Here is a 7212-nt window from a genome sequence, read left to right on the forward strand (position 1 = left end):
CTATAGCAGGTTTCTTAGGTCCAGGTATAGGTTCGGGAGTTAAAGCTAAGCATTCACTCAGGTGGTCATCTTGATATTCCTCACGCCAGTTGTCATCTTCAAGAATTGGCGGCATAGGAATTCTTAGGATCTCGGTTTCCTTATTTGGTTCGGATTTTATTTCTTTGACACACTCGTCGATTATGTCAGCAGAACAGCATGTGTCAATTATAGAAGGTGCTTTTAGGAATTGGGAAAGGATAAATTCTATTTTCTCTTCTCCTACTTCGAAAGTAAGCTTTCCTCGCTTTACATCTATAATTGCACCAGCGGTTGCTAAGAACGGTCTTCCTAATATGATCGGGATGTTAGAATCTTCTTGGATATCCATTATGATGAAGTCAGTTGGCATGTAGAATTGACCTACACGAACAGGGATATTTTCTAACATTCCTACAGGGTATTTTACTGAACGGTCAGCTAGTTGAAGAGACATTCTCGTTGCTTTAAGCTCACCTAGATTTAGTTTCTTACAGGTTGAAAGAGGCATCAAACTAACACTAGCTCCTAAATCGCACAAGGCCTTCTCTATAATGGTTTTACCTATTACGCAGGGTATAGAGAAACTACCAGGGTCTTTCAGTTTTGGAGGCATGTTATTTTGGATGATAGCGCTACATTCAGTGGTAAGTGTTACGGTTTCGTTATCCTCGAGTTTCTTTTTGTTTGATAAGATTTCTTTTAGGAATTTAGCGTACGAAGGCATTTCAGTTATGGCTTCTGTGAATGGTATGGTTATGTTTAATTGTTTCAGAAGTTCTACAAATCTTTTAAATTGTGCTTCGGTTTTTGATTTAGCTAATCTCTGAGGATAAGGAATTGGTGGCTTATAAGGTGGTGGTGGAACATAGGGTTTCTCTTTTTCAGGTTCCACTTCGTTATTGTTCTCTTTAGTCTTAGCAGTTTGGTCATCAGTTGATGTCTTTTGGGTTTCCTTTGGCTCTTGTTGTGACATGGGTACGTTTTGAGTTCTAGGATCAATGGGTCCATCGTAATTCGTTCCACTTCGTAGTGTTATTGCGTTCGCATGTCCTTTAGGATTAGGTTGTGGTTGAGCAGGAAACGTGCCAGCAGGGGCAGCAGTAGGTGCTTGTTGTTGGGCTACTTGTGAGATTTGAGTTTCTAGCATTTTGTTATGAGTAGCTAAAGCATCTACTTTGTTCGATAGTTGTTTTAGTTGCTCGCTGTTGTGGATGTTTTGGTTCAGGAAGTCTTTATTGGTTTGTTGTTGGGAAGCTATAAAGTTCTCCATCATGATTTCTAGATTCGACTTCCTAGGGGTATTTTGAGCAGCTACAGGTGCTTTTTGGTAGCCAGGTGGTACAGCAGGTGCTTGTCCAGGTGCGTACAACGCATTGTTGTTCTTATAAGAAAAGTTCGGGTGGTTTTTCCATCCAGGGTTGTACGTGTTAGAATAAGGGTTTCCTTGAGCATAGTTTACTTGATCAGATGCGACTCCAGTCAAGAGTTGACATTCGGCAACTACATGTCCAGTCAATCCACAGATCTCGCAGTTAGGTGTTACAGCAGCAGCGGTGGCTGAAGGAGTGATGGTTAAGTTCTCGATCTTTTGAGTTAAAGCGTCTACTTTAGCGTTAACGCGGTCTATACCACTTACTTCGTACATTCCTCCTTTGGTTTGGGCTTTCTCTAGAGCGGCTCGTTCTCCACCCCATTGGTAATGGTTTTGTGCCATGTTCTCTATGAGTTTGTATGCTTCATCATGGGGTTTGTCCATTAATGCTCCGCCAGCAGCGGCATCTATAGTCATTTTAGTGTTATATAAGAGACCACCATAGAAAGTATGGATGATCAGCCATGGTTCGAGTCCATGATGAGGGCATATTCTAAGCATGTCCTTGTAACGTTCCCAAGCTTCGAAGAGTGATTCGTTATCTTTCTGGGTAAATCCGTTGATTTGACCTCTAAGCATAGCAGTTTTGCTAGGCGGAAAGTATCTCGCTAAGAATACTCTCTTCAATTCGTCCCATGTGGTTATGGAATTAGAAGGCAGGGATTGAAGCCACGCTCTAGCTCTATCTCTTAAGGAGAAAGGAAAGAGACGTAATCGAATAGCTTCGGGACTAACGTTGTTAGCTTTGACAGTGTCGGCGTATTGCACGAACACAGATAAATGAAGGTTAGGGTCGTCTACAGGGCTTCCAAAGAATTGATTCTGTTGAACAGCTTGGACCAACGAAGGTTTCAATTCGAAATTGTTTGCCTCAATCGCAGGTGGTGCGATACTTGAGTGCGGTTCAGCGCGCGAAGGAGCGGCATAGTCTCTAAGAGGACGAATAGCAGCCATCTCTAACTTCGGGATAATTTGATTGATTTGATCAGTAAAAGTCAATTCCTGATTAATAGGAATTGGTGCTACTTCGGGAAGATTGCGAGCTCGACGTTTGACGTTAATAAAACGTTCGATCTCGTTAATTCGTTGTATTAAATCTCCTCCTTGTGAACGAGTATTTGGCATACAATCATTCAGAAAGAAAGGGAAGAATTGTCCTAGTCTCTACGGTGTAACAGTGAGTTACGATATCGACTTAAATAGTCCCCGGCAACGGCGCCAAAAACTTGATCGCGACTTTACGTGTCTTTAAATCTGATGACTGCAAGTGCACAGTCGTGTCGTGTAGTTTTAAAAGATATCGAATCCACAGGGACTATGAATCGATCTACCGTTATCTAAGGTTACTATGTAAAGCTAGGGCTACTAAAATTTTGATTGTTCCTAAGGGATAGTGACAGTGAGAAATAAAGAATATAATAAAAGACAGGTATCAGTATGTATTTCGTTTAACTTAAGGTAATCCGAAGGTCCATTGGCTTTTGCATAATTTAATTAAAAATCTTTACTAATTCAATTGATTAAAAATCCTCGTCTCAAACTTTCGCTCTGTTGATTCAGATTACTATCCTAATCCTAATGTACGCTTTCGCCATCCCATTAGATTTTAGAAGAGCTTTTTGGAAACAACGTAATTAATAAAATGCCTATTTTATAAAGTTGTTATCTATTTAAATCTCCTAATCTCAAACTTTCGCTCTATTGACTCGGAACAAGCTAATATCCCTAACGTACGCTTTCGCCATCCCGCTCGGGTGTAAAAACAATTTTTGAAAATAAATAAGTCCCAATTAGTTTTAATACGCTTTCGCCATCCTTAAAAATAATGTCCTATGTCTACTATCCAGTTAAAGATCTCAAACTTTCATGTTAATAGGCATACAATATGTCCAAGTGGAGAGAATCTAGGAGTGGTTGGAGACGGGCGTCTCCTCTTGGTGACGTGGCAGAAGAACGTTGGAGACGTGCGTCTCCACTTGCTTGTGTGATTTGGGCCACGCACAATTGATCCTTCATGGGCTGGGTCATTAGCTTTGCACATTCTGGGTCTTATTTGCACCTCCTTTTCACTTCAGCACCCATTTTTCATCTTTTAGGCACAAATAGTGGTCGTTTTAGCTCCATTTCTTCTCTTTTTCACAATTAGTCGTAATAAGAGTGTAAAACCTGAAACAAAGCAAAAACTCGCGTAATATCATAATAAATCAATATAATAAACGGAAAATGCTATAAATATCTATGAATTTCAAGCTAAATATACGATATAAAATCGTGTTATCAGATATCTTCAACAAAGATGTTCTCAATCACATGCAGTGTTCACCTGAATTCCATGAACGGTTCTCTCAGATATAATCAAGCCGAAGATTCATTCTGATCACTTATCAACTCAAAAACAAGCATCACAGATCTAAAGCTGATACCTCAGACGGTTCCAGAACGATCTAACATCGAAGATCTAAAGCTGATACCTCAGACGGTTCCAGAACGATCTACCATCAAAGATCTAAAGCTGATACCTCAGACGGTTCCAGAACGATCTAACATCGAAGATCTAAAGCTGATACCTCAGACGGTTCCAGAACGATCTAACATCGAAGATCTAAAGCTGATACCTCAGACGGTTCCAGAACGATCTAACATCAAAGATCTAAAGCTGATACCTCAGACGGTTCCAAAACGATCTACCATCAAAGATCTAAAGCTAATACCTCAGACGGTTCCAGAACGATCTACCATCGAAGATCTAAAGCTGATACCTCAGACGGTTCCACAATGATCAACTTTCAAAATCTAAAGCGGAAAAACTTTGGACAAGTTCCGTAACGATCATCCTCCTAGACTTAAAGAGGTAACCTTGGACGGTTCCGAAACAGTCAACACAAAGACTTTCAAATCCTTCATCAAGATATAATCAATGGATTCATTCTGATGAACGAACCATCAAATACAATTGCCGGGTGGCATCTGAAAGCCCATCTCAGGTAATGTTTCAATCTGCCAACAACATTTCGCAGACGACATTCAAATGCAACTTCCAACATCTCTTCTGATCAAGGTAAGTGCAAATTTTCAGGGCATCTAAATATTCAATCATCTTCTACCTTCAGATTTCAGACAATCTCTTCAGGTTTAAGAAGATTGAATAGGGGCAACTGTTATACCCCAAAATTTGCCCGCATCTTTTTTCAAGAAAACTCCAATCTAAAAATTAAGAGTCTCATATAATCATGGATTTTTATTTCAATAAATATCCTGACATGTGAAATACTTAGTTTTTAGAATTTTTCTTATACAGTATTTTGGCTTGCAGTTGAATTTATTCTTACGCAAACGCCAAATACTGTTTATTACTTCACACATGCTATTTATTTATTTACAGATAAATAGTACTGACACAATTGGTACATAGTTAAATCTTTTGCAGGCGCAGAATCAGGAAACTCAGACTGTACTGGTAACAAGTAGATTATTATTATCTTTTGTTTCCCATTAATTTTTGTACTATATTCCATTATTTTCAAAATCATTTCAAATATCTTTTTCAAAAAAATCAAATCCTAACTTTATTCTATACATCTCTCTTTTTCATAACACTATCATACACTTTCTTTCAAATCTTACTTCCACTCAAATTTTCCTTTTGTACGGAATCACTTCATTCCCCAACGTCTCTATCCTTCTTTCCATTCTATAAATACCTCTCATTTTTCCATAAAAATCTCACATCAAATTCTAACTCATCTCTCAAATTTCTACTTCATATCCATCCTTTCTTCTTCCCCGACAAAATGGCGAAGTGGTGGGAAACGTGTTTTCTTATGGTCATCACCATTGCTACGGTGATCATGTCTTTTTTCTGTCTACATAGCCCGGAACACTGTGGACCTGGGATGCTTGCACTCCCAATCATCTACATGTTATTATTTGTAGCATGGGTTATTAATCGTCATTCTTAAAATTTGCCGTATTTCTTATTTCTTAAATGTACCGTTTATTCGTCGTACTGTTCAATATAGTATGTAATGTTTGTACTGTCAGTATTAAATGTTGTACTATTTGTCATACTGTTGCTTAATTATTCAGATAATATTTTGTGTGTTTTATGCCAGTCAAATATTCATTTTTCTGTGCATTAAATGATTTTCAGGGTTATTATCGGTAATTGTGCTCGCGTACAGTAAATATTAGTTATTTATTATGTCTGTGTTTTTAACAAGTCATGTAAATAAACTTTAATTTTTCACATAAAACAAAAAACAACAAAAAGAAAATTAACTTTGACTGTTGATTTTTCACTCTAACTGCTACATTAATACCTGAACAGTCAGTTGACAGTCAAACTGCTGGCAGTACAATTCTCAGTGTTTTGTACCATCAATCAAATCAATCTTTTACAATTCAAAATTCCAAGATTTTTGTCCTAGAAGTCTTCTGAATATCACATGATTAGCAGAGACTCAACACTGCACAAAAATCAGGTACGCTTAACTGTCTCCTACACAAACAGTCCCTGACTAGGGTTTTCTTGTTTTTACAGGAGAAACAAGTTTTTGAGACCTCAAATGGATTTCATGGACATCCATATATCTCAAAGTACCATCACACAAATTTTCAGACTTCAATTCACTCAGACGCACCGTCAGCAGCTCAAACAGTCAACAGACGACCCGTTTGACCAAAAAAGTCAACAGACAGTCAAAAATGAAAATTTTTGTCAACATCCATATTTTGTCAAAAGATTCATCATTTGATCATTGGATGATCATAATTCATCAAGGAAAGATCAAAAATCAACAAAACCCTAAGATTCAAAATTAGGGTTTTCTCCTAAAAAGTCAACTGAACTTTGACTGGCCATAACTCTCTCATCCTTCATCCAAAAAATTCAAACCAAAGCTCATTTTGAAGGAAATTCAATTATATTTCAAATGCAATTGATCCCACGGTCATTACATTCACCATTTGAAAAATATGAGCAAAGACATTATAGGTCATTTTCAAAGTCAACAAAAAGACACTTTTTTCAAAAGGACACACAAGGAGCATCAAAAATAATTTTGACATGAGACCAAAGAAATTGGTTAGAAGACTCTTTTAGGTTTCCAAAAAGTGCAAGATCTTCTTCATATGACAAAAATTGAGGGATTTACACCTTGTTGAAGTTGGCTAAATTTTGGGAAAATGCATAAAACCAACATTGCTCAAAAATGTATTTTTTCCAAATGGGGCCAAGTTTTCATGGTTCAAACATGTTTGCCATGATATTATGGGCCTCCCACGACCAAGACAAAGCCCACACCATTTTTATCCATTTTTGGCTTACTTTTATCTTATTTTAAGATTAAATGAAAAAAGAAAATGGAAGGATAATGGATAGCTTAGTTTCTAAGCATGAGTCATCCAAGAATCTTCAATTTTCTGCAGAAGATTGAGGTACAAGGCAAGAGCATTGAAGAGAAGCAAGACTTGGTCAACAATTCAAAGGTTTTAATATAAAAAAATCAAGAATTCAACAAAGGCAACTAAAGGCTTCTTGGCTTCAATTCTAAGCACAACATAGCCTATATAAAGGCTATAACACTTCACAAATGAAAGGGCACGAAATTAGAGCCAAACTTCTGCTTGTAACACACTTGTAATCACTTAAATTTTTCAAAGAAACTTGAAATTCGAATTTTAAGTTTAAGTCATTTTCAATACAAACTAAGCATTCAAACACCTTCCTTAAGCATCACTGAGCATATTCCAATCATTTCCAAGTCTTGAAACTCACTGAACCAAGTACTACAGGTCACGATTGGTTCGAACTAGAATCA

General features: G+C 37.4%; 1 non-coding gene across 1 annotated transcript; it reads left to right on the forward strand.

Annotated features, from left to right (window-relative positions):
• The first annotated feature begins 1865 nt into the window (after positions 1–1865).
• On the forward strand, positions 1866–1972 carry LOC131641750 (small nucleolar RNA R71). Its single transcript, XR_009295606.1, has one exon. It is a non-coding gene; the product is annotated as a small nucleolar RNA R71 (small nucleolar RNA).
• The last annotated feature ends 5240 nt before the right edge of the window (positions 1973–7212 follow it).

Source organism: Vicia villosa, unplaced genomic scaffold (genome assembly GCF_029867415.1).
Source record: "Vicia villosa cultivar HV-30 ecotype Madison, WI unplaced genomic scaffold, Vvil1.0 ctg.004005F_1_1, whole genome shotgun sequence".
In the NCBI taxonomy this organism is placed as follows: domain Eukaryota; kingdom Viridiplantae; phylum Streptophyta; class Magnoliopsida; order Fabales; family Fabaceae; genus Vicia; species Vicia villosa.